Raw genomic sequence first — 14,667 nt, forward strand, 5'->3', positions numbered from 1 at the left:
TACATGTACTTTCTGGAGTCTCATTTAAAAGCCCATGGAGTTCTCCATGGTCTCTCTATCCATGGTCTCTCTATTCTGGTTATGCTGAACACCTACAACTTCTCCACACCTAATCACATCTGAAGTCTTCACTCAGCTCTTTAGTTTCCCAGTGGCCTTTCTATGCCATGCCTTCCAGAGTCTTACATATATATTAGGGGCCAGATGGATAGCCACTTTTGTGCAATATCTGTTCATACTTTTTGCGTATATATATATATATATATATATATATATATATATATATATACACTCAGTTTAGGAATTATCCAGGGGCCTAAGAGGAAATTTCTTTTTAAGATTTATTTATTTATTTTAAGTGGGTGAGGGGGGAGGCAGAGGGAGAGTGATAGAGAGAGAGAGAGAGAGAGAGAATCTCAAGCAGACTCCTTGCTGAGCATGGATCCCGACACGGGGCTTGATCCCACCACCCTGAGATCAAGACCTGAGCCAAAATCAAGAGTCAGATGCCCCAACAAGAATTTTAATTTAGGTTTTCTTGGAGCTATTTCTGTGAAGTTTTGACCTGTCCATTATTATGACCCACAAATCCCAACTGCCTTATCATCCCCAAATTTCAATCTCTCTTTTCTTCTGCCCACCTAAATAATCACTTTCTTTTGGGTCTTATGTCCTTAAATTGAGCTTTGGAAATTTCCTCAAGTTGAAAGCCAGGATAGGTATGAGGTCCTTTTCATAGGTTTTCCTTCTATAAAATGTAGCTTTTTGCTAATTGCTATTCAGAAGCCACCAATAATTTTTACATATTTTAATAACTTTATAATTTTTATGTAATTTTATAATTTTTATTTTTGGCCCAGCTTTTATAATTGTTGACTGTAGGACTATAAGCCAATACCAACTTCTCCATTATGGATGTATTTCTCTATTTTCTTACTTTCTTTATATCATTTATTTTTTTTCATTTTAGTTTTGCTTTATTTAGCTTATTAGTTAATTGCTTTACCTTTTGGAGTTACTGTCCTAGACATTTTAACGTACTTCCTTAACTTATAGAACATAGTATTTAGGGGTGCCTGGGTGGCATTAAATGTCTGCCTTTGGCTCAGGTCATGATCCCAGGGTCCTGGGATCAAGCCCTGTATCGGGCTCCCTCCTCAGCGGGGAGTCTGCTTCTCCTTCTGCCTCTGCCTTCTGCCCCCTCCCCCCACCCCCCCCGGCTTGTGCTCTCTGGCTCTATCTCTCTGTTAAATAAATAAATTAAATAAATAAATAAATAAATAAAATCTTAAAAAAAACCCATAATATTTAAAAATTACAAATACTAAATCCCAGTCAATATAAGAATCTTAGATCAGTTAATTCCATTTTTTCCTTCCCAAATTGGTGTTATTATTTTACTGCATTTTAATTCTATATATATTTGAAATGTCACAGGACTTTATTATTTTTAGACTTCCAACATTTATTTAGTCCCATTTCTCATCACTATGTTGTGTATTCCTGTTTTTCTTTTTTTTTTTTTTAAAGATTTTATTTATTCACTTGAGACACACAGAGAGAGAGAGAGCATGAGCAGGGAGAGAGGCAGAGGGAGAGGGAGAAGCAGGCTCCCAGTGGAGCCAGGAGCCTGATGTGGGGCTCGATCCCAGAACCCTGAGCCGAAGGCAGATGCTTAACCATCTGAGCCACCCAGGTGCCCCTGTATTTCTGTTTTTCTAACTGTAATAATTTTTCTTCTACCTGAAGAACTCCCTGTGTTTGTTTTGTTTTGTTTTTTAGTGTGAGGCTATTGGTAATGGTTCTCCCCAATTTTTCTTGCTTGAAAGTATGTTTTATGTGCCTTTATTTTTGAAGGATATTTTCACTAAGTTGGCAATTAATTCCTTTCTGCATTTTAAACATTGTCTATTGCCTCCATAGTTTCTGTGAAAAAGTTAGGTATCAGACTAAAAGTATTGTGTGATTTGCTGCCCTCTGCCTACTTTTAGGATTTTTTGTGTGTGTGCCTTTGGTTTTCATCAATTTTAATATAACATTCCCAGATTGCCAGGTATAGTTTTCTTTGATTTACCCTTCTGGAGATTCACAGATCTTCTCTAATCTGTGGATTGTTATTGTTTCTAAGTTTTGAAAAAATTCCCAGCTATGATCTCATCAGTAATTGTCTCTATCTTTTCACACTCTTCGCTCCTTCTAAGATTATAATTTCACATGTAGTGTGCTTTTTTCTTTCTTGCCTATAGATTGCTTAAGATATTTTCTATATTTTCATCTCTTTTTTTTTTTTTGCCATGTTTTAATCTGTATATTTTCTAGTCACTTGATTTTTGGTTCATATTTCTTAATTCTGCTGCATCTAATTTACTGTTAAATGCTTACCCTTTTTAAAAAAATTATTATGTCATTTGCCATATTTTTAAATTTTGTTTTCCATTAGAATATTTTCATACACTCTAGTTTTCTATTGAATTTCTTAATCTTGTCATCTGTTTTATTGAACATATAAATCAATTATATTAATGTTCACAGCTGATAACTCCAATACCTATAATCATTTATGGATCTGCTCTTATTGTCTGTTTTTTCCTCTTGTGTTTTGGGATTTTCTTTGTTTTTGTTTTTTGGTCAGTTATTCCTGTGGCATACTTGATCTTTTTTTTTTTTTGAATTCTAGATAATTTGTATATAAAATTGCAAATATAATTTGAGGCCCTTATTAACATTATCATTTTTTCATAGAGAATGTAATTTTGCTTTCAAGAAAGCTATTAAAATAGGGACAGATTACAGGGATTCAAAGCTGGATTTCACTCTTTTATGAAGGTTAGTCTATTTTTGATTGGATTTTATCCTTAGAGTGTATACCTTTCAGACTCAAACTGGAAGTCAGAATGTTCTTCACTGGCCCTAAAATGTAAGTTTTGTTTTCATGGTCCCACACAATTGCTGAAATCTCTCTTCAGCTTGCTAATTTCTTATTACCACATTCTGCTTATCTTTTTAGCCTCTGTACCTTCAAGAGCTTAAAAATGCCTTAAAAATATTTTCATAGTAGTAAAAATTTAGAATAGTTGTAATGTGGGGTTTAGCCCAATTTTTGTTTCTTTATGCCAGGATCCTAACTGTTGAAGCCTTAGTTGCCTTGATATCTCTTCAATGGTATCAAACAGATTTTTTTTTTCTGCTTTTCTATTTGTTTTTGGTGAAGGTATTGATATGCAACAAACTATTCCATGCTTACAAGAAAAAGCACTCTGAAATGGTTTTTATTTTTCAACTTTCAGTATCTTTATTTTCCAAAGAAACTGGACACGATTAATTCTTAAAACCAGGCCACTCCAAAATACTTAACCTTATAATTTAGACTCTTGTTTTGACAAACTCTACTGCATTATTTGTAAATGTGAGAATGCATTTAAGAACTGGGAAATGAAGTGTAAGAGATTACACCAACTACTTAACTAAATATTGATAGAATACATAAAATTAAATTCTCTATGTAACACACATGACTTTTACTTATTGCAGAATTTTGGCCCTCTTACAAGGTAACATATAACATTACAACTTACTCTTAGCTTATCTATTCCAAGAAATATGAAATATTGAAAATGACAGATCCCTCCCGTAACTTGTCACTTAGTATCTAAATCAACTTAAGAGATGTAGGTGAAAAAAAAATACCTTTTTATTTTTAGAAAAAGCACTTTAATCACTGCCCTGAGACTAATCAGTGAACTCTGAAATATCAAATTCATCAAGTTTTGGCAAATGGAACACCAGAAATAGATCATGGGCAACTTTTTTTCCTTAAGTCTTTTGCCTAAGAAATTCTATGGGGAGCTTTGGTATTGACCAAAAAGAAGATACAGGTTTATCAAACTTCATTTAATGGGTGTCAAAATTCTCTGGCAGATTTTGGTCAAGATGTTTCTATTTTAAAAGTACTGATTATAAAATCTCACAACTTAAAACTACCTCAAAAATGGTCTGGAAAACATCCCTGTCTTTCTGAAGGTTTTACATAGCCTTTATATCATTAATCAGTCTTTCACTATTAAACTTAAATGGCAAATGAGACAAACAGTTCTGAGACGTTCTTCCACAAACAATCAAGACTGACTGCAATGTTCTAGATAATATTCATTTAGCCAGTCTGGGTTTTCTGAGCCAAGTTGGTGACTTTGCCAAACCCAGCAGCATATGATGTCCACTGCCATGAAGACACCTGTAACAGCTATCTGCATCATATCATGAACAGCAAAATGACCCAGAGGATGATAGAAATTTTCAACACACATAATTTTGTCAGAAACCATTTCAATGATAGCAGCACCCTTAGATTTCAAGAATTTGGGCCAACTGTCATCTTCTTACCAGAGCAACTATCAATCTTCTTCCACTGCTTGACAAGCTTACAAGCAATGTGAGCAGTGTGACACTCCAGCTCACGTGGATAACCAGCACTAATCTGGCCTGAATGGTTCAGGATAATCACCTGAACAGTGAAGCCAGCTACTTTCATTAGTAAGTCATTTTTGCTATCACCGGCCACATTGTCACAACAAGCATCTTTGACAGACATGTTCTTGACATTGAAGCCTATGCTGTTCCCAGGCAGAGTTTCACACAAACTTTCAAAATGCATTTCAACAGACTTTATTTCAGTTGTAATGCTGACTGGAGCAAAGATGGTTGTTATGCCTGGTTTGTTTATTTTTTATTAAGTATACTCTATGCTGGGGTTCAAACTCATGAGGCTGAGATCATGATTGCGTGCTCCACCAACTGAGCCAGCGAGGTGCTCCATGATGCCTGGTTTAGGACACTAGTCTCCACTCAGCTCACAGCAGCTATGCGAATACCACCAATTTTATAAACAATCTGGAGGGAGAGATGAAGAACTTGTCAGTTGTATGAGTTGGTGTTAGGAGATAATACAGACCTTCAAGCAGTGTGGTTCCACTGGGACTTCCATCCTTCTCGTGAATTTCCATCCCTTGAACCAAGGTATTTTAGCACTTAGCTCCAGCATGTTCCTCCACTCAAACCAGAAGTTGGCACAAATGCTACTGTGTTAAGTTTATAGAAAATTTTCTTAATGTAGAAGCCGACTTCCTCATTTCTCTTCTAACTATAGAGTGGCTCAGTAGAATCCACTGTGCTAACACCAACAATTAGTTGGTTCAAACCCAACATGTAAGCCAGTAGGGCATGCTGATAGGTCTACACAATCTTGGAGATACCAGCTTCAATTTTACAAGTACTAGCAGCAACAATCAGAACAAAACTGTCAGCCTGAGATGTACCTGTGATCATATTTTTGATAAAGTCTCTGTGTCTTGGAGCATTAGTGATGGCCACATATTTACTGCTCTCAAATTTCCACAAGGAGATACCCAGGGTGATAACATATTCACACTCAGCTTTAAGTTTTTCCAAGGCCCAGGCATATCTAAAGGAGACTTTCCCATTTTAGCAGACTCATTCTCAAAAATGTTGGTGGTTATTCTGTTGATTCCAACTACATTTGTAGAACAGATGGCCGGTAGTAATAGACTTGCTTGAATTTACATGTCCAATGATAGCAGTATGATGTGAATCTTTTCCTTTCCCATTTTGGCTTAAATTTAGTCATGTTTTTCATAAGACCTGTGTTCTGGTGGCAAACTCATAACAAAAAGAAACAATTTGTTTTTAACTAAGTAAATTTTACAGTGTTTTAGTAGCCTACTCTGCTTTATGCATGTCAGCATAGTCATTTTTCATGAGACAATATTGCTTCATTCTCTAAATATATGGATTTTGTCAACTGCTTTTAGGAAAGTATGGTACAGTAGTAGTTTATTATATTCTGTTTCTTATAGTCTATCTACGTAAATTATACAAATGGAAAGAACAAAAGTAAGGGAAGTTTTACAGTCTTTATGTATTTTACCATAATTGTGTTTTTGTCTTCTTCCTTCAAAAAAAAAGAAGTGGTATCTGAAAGTCATCATTGTCAGTCATTTTAGGTCATATAGACAGAGGCAGTCCCCCTCAAGTGTTGTATTAAGGGAGATTTCTTTTTTTTTTTAATTTATTTTTATTTTTTTTATTCTTATGTTAATCCCCATACATTACATCATTAGTTTTAGATGTAGTGTTCCATGATTCATTGTTTGTGCATAACACCCAGTGCTCCCTACAGAATGTACCCTCCTCAATACCCACCACCAGGCTAACCCATCCTCCCACCCCCCTCCCCTCTAGAACCCTCAGTTTGTTTTTCAGAGTCCATCGTCTCTCATGGTTCATCTACCCCTCCGATTTCCCCCCCTTCGTTCTTCCCCTCCTGCTACCTTCTTCTTCTCCTTCTTCTTTTTTTTTTTTCTTAACATATATTGCATTATTTGTTTCAGAGGTACAGATCTGAGATTCAACTGTCTTGCACAATTCACAGCGCTTACCAGAGCACATACCCTCCCCAGTGTCTATCACCCAGTCACCCCATCCCTCCCACCCCACCCCCCACTCCAGCAACCCTCAGTTTGTTTCCTGCGATTAAGAATTCCTCATATCAGTGAGGTCATATGATACATGTCTTTCTCTGTTTGACTTATTTCGCTCAACATAATACCCTCCAATTCCATCCATGTCGTTGCAAATGGCAAGATCTCATTCCTTTTGATGGCTGCATAATATTCCATTGTATATATATACCACGTCTTCTTTATCCATTCATCTGTCGATGGACATCTTGGCTCTTTCCACAGTTTGGCTATTGTGGACATTGCTGCTATAAACATCGGGGTGCACATACCCTTTCGGATAAGGGGGATTTCTAAGATAGAGTCAGAGGGGATGAGATTTCTAGTTCTTCTCAGAACTTCAAAGCAGATCAAACAAAGGGAACTCATCAGCTGGTGAGTTTTAAATCAATGTTGATGACAACTATTCATTTCCTAACGTAACCGTGACTAGAATATAAAGCAGATTTGTATACAAAAAACTTTCCGACTAATGTTGGTTCTGAAATTGTCACTCACTGCAAGTTTTTCTTTTCTTTTTTTTTTTTTTTAGATTTTATTTATTTATTTGCGAGAGAGAGAATGAGAGACAGAGAGCATGAGAGGGAGGAGGGTCAGAGGGAGAAGCAGACTCCCTGCCGAGCAGGGAGCCCGATGCGGGACTCGATCCCGGGACTCCAGGACCATGACCTGAGCTGAAGGCAGTCGCTTAACCAACTGAGCCACCCAGGCGCCCCCTTTTTTTTTTTTTTTTTTAAGTTTTTCTCATTAGTGTGAGGCCCCACAAAAATATTCCCTAAAATACACATACTCTACATGAGTGTTTATTTTGATAGCAATGAAAGACATCCATTAAAGCTTATATTTATTAAATCTCATTTATATAAATATTATATTTTTAATAAACTTAATCTAAGTGAAATAGTGAAAAAACCAAGACCCTAAAAATGCTTCAAAACTGCTATGAAACATGTTACATAGTCAATGATCATAATAACCAGTGATATAATAACCAATAATATATAATCAATAATCACTACATAATCAATAATATAATTATATAATCAATGATTATAATAATTAATAATTATAATATATGTAATAATGTAGTGTGAGGTTCCTAAAACTGTTGATTAAAAAGCCCTATGTCCATACAGAGTTATTACAAGAAGTCTAGATGTAGACTAATGTATACATCATAATTTATAGGTTATATAAAAATATCAACTTACTTTTTGAATTTTTATTTTGTTACAATTGTGATTGATATACTATACATTTATACTCAATTATTATCACTATGTATTTTCTTATTCAACAATTGCAATGCTATTCACTATTATTATGAAATGATCTGTAATATTTTTATGTCTTCAAAAAGGTTCTTATAACTGAAAAGCATAGAAAATTATTGATATATTAAAAATGCTATTTTACCTCCCTGAGCCTAATTTTTGTTTCACTCTGGATGGAAATTTTGCCATCTGCCATATGGAAATGTAGTAGATGTTGAGAGCATTTAGTAAATATTAATTTCTTTACCTTTCTTTACCCACAGATACAAAAACATAGTTTTGCTCTGTAAGATAAATTGTCACATTAAAATCAAAGTTATGAATTCTCAATTTTTTCACAATTCTGATTTTTTAAACAAATTACTAGAGAGAGAACTGATAGAAAAACTCAAACTACTAGCAGAAATTACCATTAAAGAGGAGCAAAACTATGACAGAAATACAGTCTAATAATATAACCAACAGTTACAACACTAAGCCTAAACATTAAAAGAGGTCATTAAAATGAGAAATGATAATTACGTAATGTGATGGAGGCTCTAACTATTGCAACAATGTATTAAATATTAAACATATTAATATATAAATATATTGAATATATAAATATTAAATATATAATATATTAACATATTAAATATATAAATGTATTGAATTAACATGTACACCTTAAATGTACTTAATGTTATATGTCAAATATATTTCAATTTTAAAAAGTTAATTTATGTTTATTTCTACTAAAAAACAATCAACCAAAAAGTAAGAGTCTTACTAAGAGTCTAAGCTTTATGCACATTCTTTTCTTAAATTTTTATAACAAACTTTCCTGTCATAAGAATGTAGTAGTAGTATTCCCATTTTACAGATGAGGAACCTGACATACCAGGATATTAAGAAATCTCCCAAGACTACAGAGCAAGTTAGTGATGAGGCTGGCTTTAACTACACTTCCTTTCATTAATGAAATCTTACCCAACTCTGCCATGAGGGGGGTTCTCTTAATTGATTTTGATGCTTTCTGGGCAATAATATGATCTGGGATTTGAGGTAAGAAGAAGCAAAAAACTCACTGCCTCCCTTATTCTAAGAACACATGCCTGTCTTTTCTTTCCTGGTTCATTAAGCATTTCCTCTCCCTCTTTCTCATGGTGAGCAGCTTCCTATAAATTTCTCCCAGTCCTGGGGCGCCTGGGTGGCTCAGTCGTTAAGCGTCTGCCTTCGGCTCAGGTCATGATCTCAGGGTCCTGGGATCGAGCCCCACATCGGGCTCCCTGCTCCGCAGGAGGCCTGCTTCTCCCTCTCCCACTCCCCCTGCTTGTGTTCCCTCTCTTGCTGTGTCTCTCTCTGTCAAATAAATAAATAAAATCTTTAAAAAAAAAAAAAATTTCTCCCAGTCCTGTTATATTGTGAATGTTCCCATTTCTAAAGACATCAAATTTAAGGTGCTTTGACAGCTCTGGCTTTTCTGATACAGTCAAAGAGCCTTAGTCTATCTTTCCTGTGAAATGTTTTTTAAGATAGCAGAGAGAAACTCTCTAGATATGTAGAGAGAAATAAGACTCCTTAGGCACATTTCCCAGCATCATTCTCTGAAGGAAAAATTGATCTATGATAGAGCACTGTAATTAAGTGGCAATTATATTGCTAATTCCTCTGAGGAATGATCTATAGAAAACAAGTCAGCAGAGTTAAGACTGACGTAGACTAGGCTTTTTTTCTTTCCTTCATTGACTACTAGCCTTGCTGGTTTGTCACGGTTGAATAGGTATATTCAAGTATGAAAGAGTACTTGGTCCATGTTGCTTTTAATGAACTATCTTAATAGCATATTCTTCTCTTGAGAACATTACTGCTATTGGAGCCAAATTCTGCTACTTTGGTGAGCACTGACTAATCACACCCCCTCGGTAACCACGTGCATACAACAGATAACTGAATAAACTGATGACTGAGGATAAACATCTATGTACACCGGCATAGAATTTCAGGAATAGCTGGACGTTGAAACCATAACTACTAATGCAGAGATGCCCTTAGGAGAATGTAACATGCAGAGAGTAACCTTTGTTGATTAATAGCTGCTCATTTCTCAATTTCACTTTTCATTAGCATTGCTTGACACTCAAAAATCTGCCAATATTGTGGGTGTAGTAAAATTTTTGTGTTAGTGTTTGGGAACTGATATAGATATACTGTATTAGTCACTTTTACAGTAGTGATTACTGGCATATAAATGGTTTATTTCCACTTTTTCCATTGAGATATATACTTTAAAAAATTCTTTCTCTGACTATACTTGTCTAAAGTTCTTCCCCATGTTTCCTCTTAAAATAGGAAGGAAAGAGAGAGAGATTAATTCACAGATTTTGTCTGTGATAATGTCCTTTCTTTCCTTTCTGTAAATCAGTATAGGAAGAGTGCAATTCAAACTCCTCTTGCCAAATGAGCATCATACTTTGAGCATATGATCCATTTATTCAGGGCCCTGGGGCGCTGTTGTAAACTTCCATGTACAAGGGAAAGGAGGAGACATGAGATGAGCTAGAAGATATAAAATGTAATGACAAAATACAAAGGTCAACAGGTGAATGGTGCAGACAACTGTATGCATCAGATGTGATAATAGGATGTGACTGACTCAGTGAGAAGCCAGAGTCTGGCCATGTCTTTGATCTCCCTACTTCAGCCTCTTTAAGTAGTGTGGCAATAAGCCAAGTGCCTGGCTGATCTGACCAAGGATGAAACCTTGTCACTGAAGACTCCCACTCTCTGTCCAGAGTTAATGCTCCCACAGGACAGAGTACAGATTCTTCTCTCACCAGTTGACATGCTTACACCTGCAAACATCACAGACATAAACAGACTAGCGTTTTCTTATTATTTTTCTTAAAACACAAACACTGTAGATACTGGACAAAGAGAACATGCAATTCATATATAACTTTCACAGCTCTCTGTTTTTTGTTGAACAAAAAGTAGATATAAGTGAGAATAATTCTTTGTTTTCCTCGTGGGATTATTCAGTTAGAAAGTATACAAAGCAATCCAGCCATGCAGAAAATGATATAATCTATTAAGATGAGTCTGAGTACTTGGAAAAGAAAAATATTCCATAATAACAAAACCTGTTTGCCACTTATCTAGTCCTGTGCATAGTATGTGAGACCAGGTTATCTTTAAATGTTCTCTAGATGTCAATACTTTTGAGCCCATTGCATTTGTGCTCATACATCAATTTTGTAATCCTAAAAGCTTGCCTATTGCATTTGATAAATCAAGAGTAACTGTATGTCCTTATTTCTTAGAAGCAAGAAGTTTCATTTTAGATTCAGCCGCTAAGTGCATAGATAGTAAAGAGTTATTTGGAAGAATGTAAAGAAATATTTAAGTGGCACACATGATACTGTAGAAGAAAAATAATGCCGTGTTAATTTGCATCCTGAAAGGTCAATATACAATTAGGGTGGCATCTCAATTCCTTTTAAAACACATAACCATAGGGGCGCCTGGGTGGCTCAGTCGTTAAGCATCTGCCTTCAGCTCAGGTCATGATCTCAGGGTCCTGGGATCGAGCCCCACATCGAGCCCCACATCGGGCTCCCTGCTCAGCGGGAAGCCTGCTTCCCCCTCTCCCACTCCCCCTGCTTGTGTTCCTTCTCTCATTGTGTCTCTCTCCGTCAATTAAAAAAAAAAAGAAAGAAAAGAAAATGTAAATATAAGGCACAAGCCAAACATTGAGGCCCAGTATCAATGAACTTACCTCACATCCAGACCCGGATTTCCACATACTATTCTCCACTAAAAGAACCAAACCTTCTTGGAGAAGTAGCTTATCCAAATCAGGGTCAAGGAAAGTAGAGAATGAGCTTGGAACATCCCATTGTGCCAAATACAAAGGAAGTCCTGAAAGAATGAAGAAAACAGGTTAGAATACATATCTAACTGGAAGGGGCTCCTCTTATCCAAATCTGGGAAAATTTAAGCATCAAAATAATCATATCAATGGGTTATAAACCATCGAAATAATAAAAATAAGTAGAGATTAGAGCAACTATTCTTTACAATAGAATATCAAATAATAAATATAGGAAAAGTATTGCAATTTGAAAACCACCACTTTCTACCCATTGTAGCAATAATAAATTCAATACATGTTGCATCAAGTGGTGAACGTGAGCTGAAGAATGGGATATTTGCATGAAACCAAAGTATCTCCACAAAAAAAAAATGCTTAGTAATTCCAAAGTAATGTTCCACAGGAGAGTCCTGGCAGACAAAATATTTATCAAGTAATCAAATTAGCACCATTGGTAATGAGACAAATTAGCATCATGTGCCACCTGATAGAACACAATGAAACCACCACTGCCCTTCTGCAATATTCTTGCCAAAAATGCATAATGTGCTTCACTTCTGGAGGAAACACTAGACAAATCCACATTGAGAAAAACTCTATAAAAAGAATGCTCAGAAACTTCAGAAATGTCAAGGTCATGAAGGTCATGGAGTGACTAAGACATTGCTCCAGATTGAAGGAGCCTAGAAAGACATGACACCTGGGTACAGTAAGAAGTACTGGAATTGTGCTCTTGTAATAAAAGGCATGACCGGGACAATTGACAAAACTTGAAAGGACCTCTGGGTAAAGGGTATATTGGTATTTCTTTGTAGCATCTTTTTACTTTTTGTGTCTAATGTTATTTCAAACTTTCTAAAAGATCACTTTAAAAAATAAAAAAAAAATTAAAGCATTTCTTCCCCAAATTACTATTATCTCTAGTAATCTCCTTGTATGCCTGAAGAGGTAACAGGGCAGGATAGTAATATGATCCTTGCTGTACTTCCTTAGGTGTATGCCACTCCAAATAATCACAGACATGCAAAATGGAGTATTTGATCAGACATACCGAGCATGGGAAGAGTTAGGTATCAACATAAGAGTAGCTTATTCTCCCCAAGAATTTACTATGTTCTCATTTAATTTTCATACCAACTCCAAGAGCTAAGTATATTATTATTTTCATTTTCCTGATAAGAAAACTGAAATTCAGAGGGCACCTGGGTGGCTCAGTCGTTAAGCGTCTGCCTTTGGCTCAGGTCATGATCCCAGAGTCCTGGGATCGAGCCCCGCATCGGGCTCCCTGCTCGGCGGGAAACCTGCTTCTCCCTCTCCCACTCCCCCTGCTTGTGTTCCCTCTCTCATTGTGTCTCTCTCTGTCAAATAAATAAATAAAAATCTTAAAAAAAGAAAGAAAGAAAGAAAGAAAACTGAAATTCAGATAAGTTGAATAAGTTGTCTTAATTCATAGTTTTAGTAGATGATGGAGCAGGGGATTGGAACCCAGGTAGCCTCTGCTGTGACCTACCTTATTAGCCACTTTGGTATCCTGTTTCTCATAGGTCCAGGTAATGTCCAGCTTTGGAAGGCAAGACTGGTGTCAGGGATGGATGCCATTGTGAAAGATTGATTGTTCCTATTGGATAGGACCCCTACTAGTTGGGAGGAGGTAGATAAAGAGACAAATTCTTCTCTTGGTCCCCCTCCCCTAGTCAACAGCAGTAGGTCAGGGCACAAAGGCACAAGTCAAACAGGTCGGGGAGGTAGAGGACTCTCCTTTCCCGGAGAGGCTAGAGCACCAGGCAGGACAGCTGGACCGAGTACAGAGTACGGAAGTCAACATCAAAGAGTCCGAATCAATTGCACATCCCAGTGGACAGGGACTGTGGGGGTCTCTGCTGCATGTCCTCCCTCTCTCAGGACTGGTCCAGGAATGGGGACAGCTGAGGCTAAGCTGGATCATCCAGTGTAAGGAGCTGTGCAAGGCAAGACTGGGAGAGCGGAACCTGACTCACAAAATGGCTTAGAGTATCTTATTACAACATTCACTTCCCAAGTGAGGGCAGGGGGGAACCCCCAATTTCCTCAAGTATACAGCACTTTTTCCTCTTGGTCCTTCCGTGGCCCTCCGGCTCCCAGGACACTCTGGGGATGCAGTAGTGACACCGTAGAGCATTTTAATGGTTTAGAGTTATGCAGCAGTCAGCAACTCCCTTTTAACTACCTCATTTCCCCTTTCCCCCAGAAAGACCAGTCTGCACAAACCAGCAGTATTTAAAGTTCTTCATTCCGGGTTCTCATTTCTCCAGCTACTCAAACATATTCATCTTGTGTCCTAGGTCTGTTCGTTGAAATAAACTAATTCAAACTGAGACTGGCATTGGCCTCTCTGGTAGCCACTTCCCACACACTATTTTCCACAACACCTACATGGTTCCCCTCTTTCTGGCTTTCAGATTCAAAGTCAAAACAAAATGTCAAACTCCCGGTCTCGGTCTCCGAAGGGCGAACTCGGGAGGGCCCAGCAGCCACATTGTGCTTGCTGCTCATTAAGCGTTCCCCTAGGGCAGGCGAAGTAAAAGAAATGCACCAGGCAAAACTATAAATCTAAATAGAAGGACTTATTCTTAAGGCTGATTTTTTGCAGATACCCACAACCGAGATAAAATCCAGACAGACTGGTTTTGCTGAGAACAGCAGTGATGCCTATAAAGGCCTGTTTGGATTTCAGGTGTAATGGCCAACGGTGTAATAACAGTCCTTAGACCTTACAACCACAGATTAATAATATCTGGAATATTTCGCAAGAGAAAAGAAAACTTAGAGTGTTGAAGAAAGCAGTGGGAAGTAAATGAACAGCTCAAAATCTTGTTCTAAATTAGTCTTCAGGTATAAGCCTTTTGACAGGTGGGGCTCAAACCAAGCTCTTTGCCCTGCACTGGGGTTACAGGACAGGATGAGGGACTGCTTTAAGATACTCTACCCCTATTCACCTGTGTTCCCTGACTGCTCTGTCATTCAGAGA

General features: G+C 37.0%; 1 pseudogene; it reads right to left on the reverse strand.

Moving 5' to 3' along the window:
- Positions 1 to 4,115: 4,115 nt before the first annotated feature.
- On the reverse strand, positions 4,116 to 14,192 carry LOC110583199 (annotated as a pseudogene).
- Between the last annotated feature and the right edge of the window lie 475 nt (positions 14,193 to 14,667).

The sequence above is a fragment of the Neomonachus schauinslandi genome, chromosome 8, assembly GCF_002201575.2.
Source record: "Neomonachus schauinslandi chromosome 8, ASM220157v2, whole genome shotgun sequence".
Taxonomy (NCBI): Eukaryota; Metazoa; Chordata; class Mammalia; order Carnivora; family Phocidae; genus Neomonachus; species Neomonachus schauinslandi.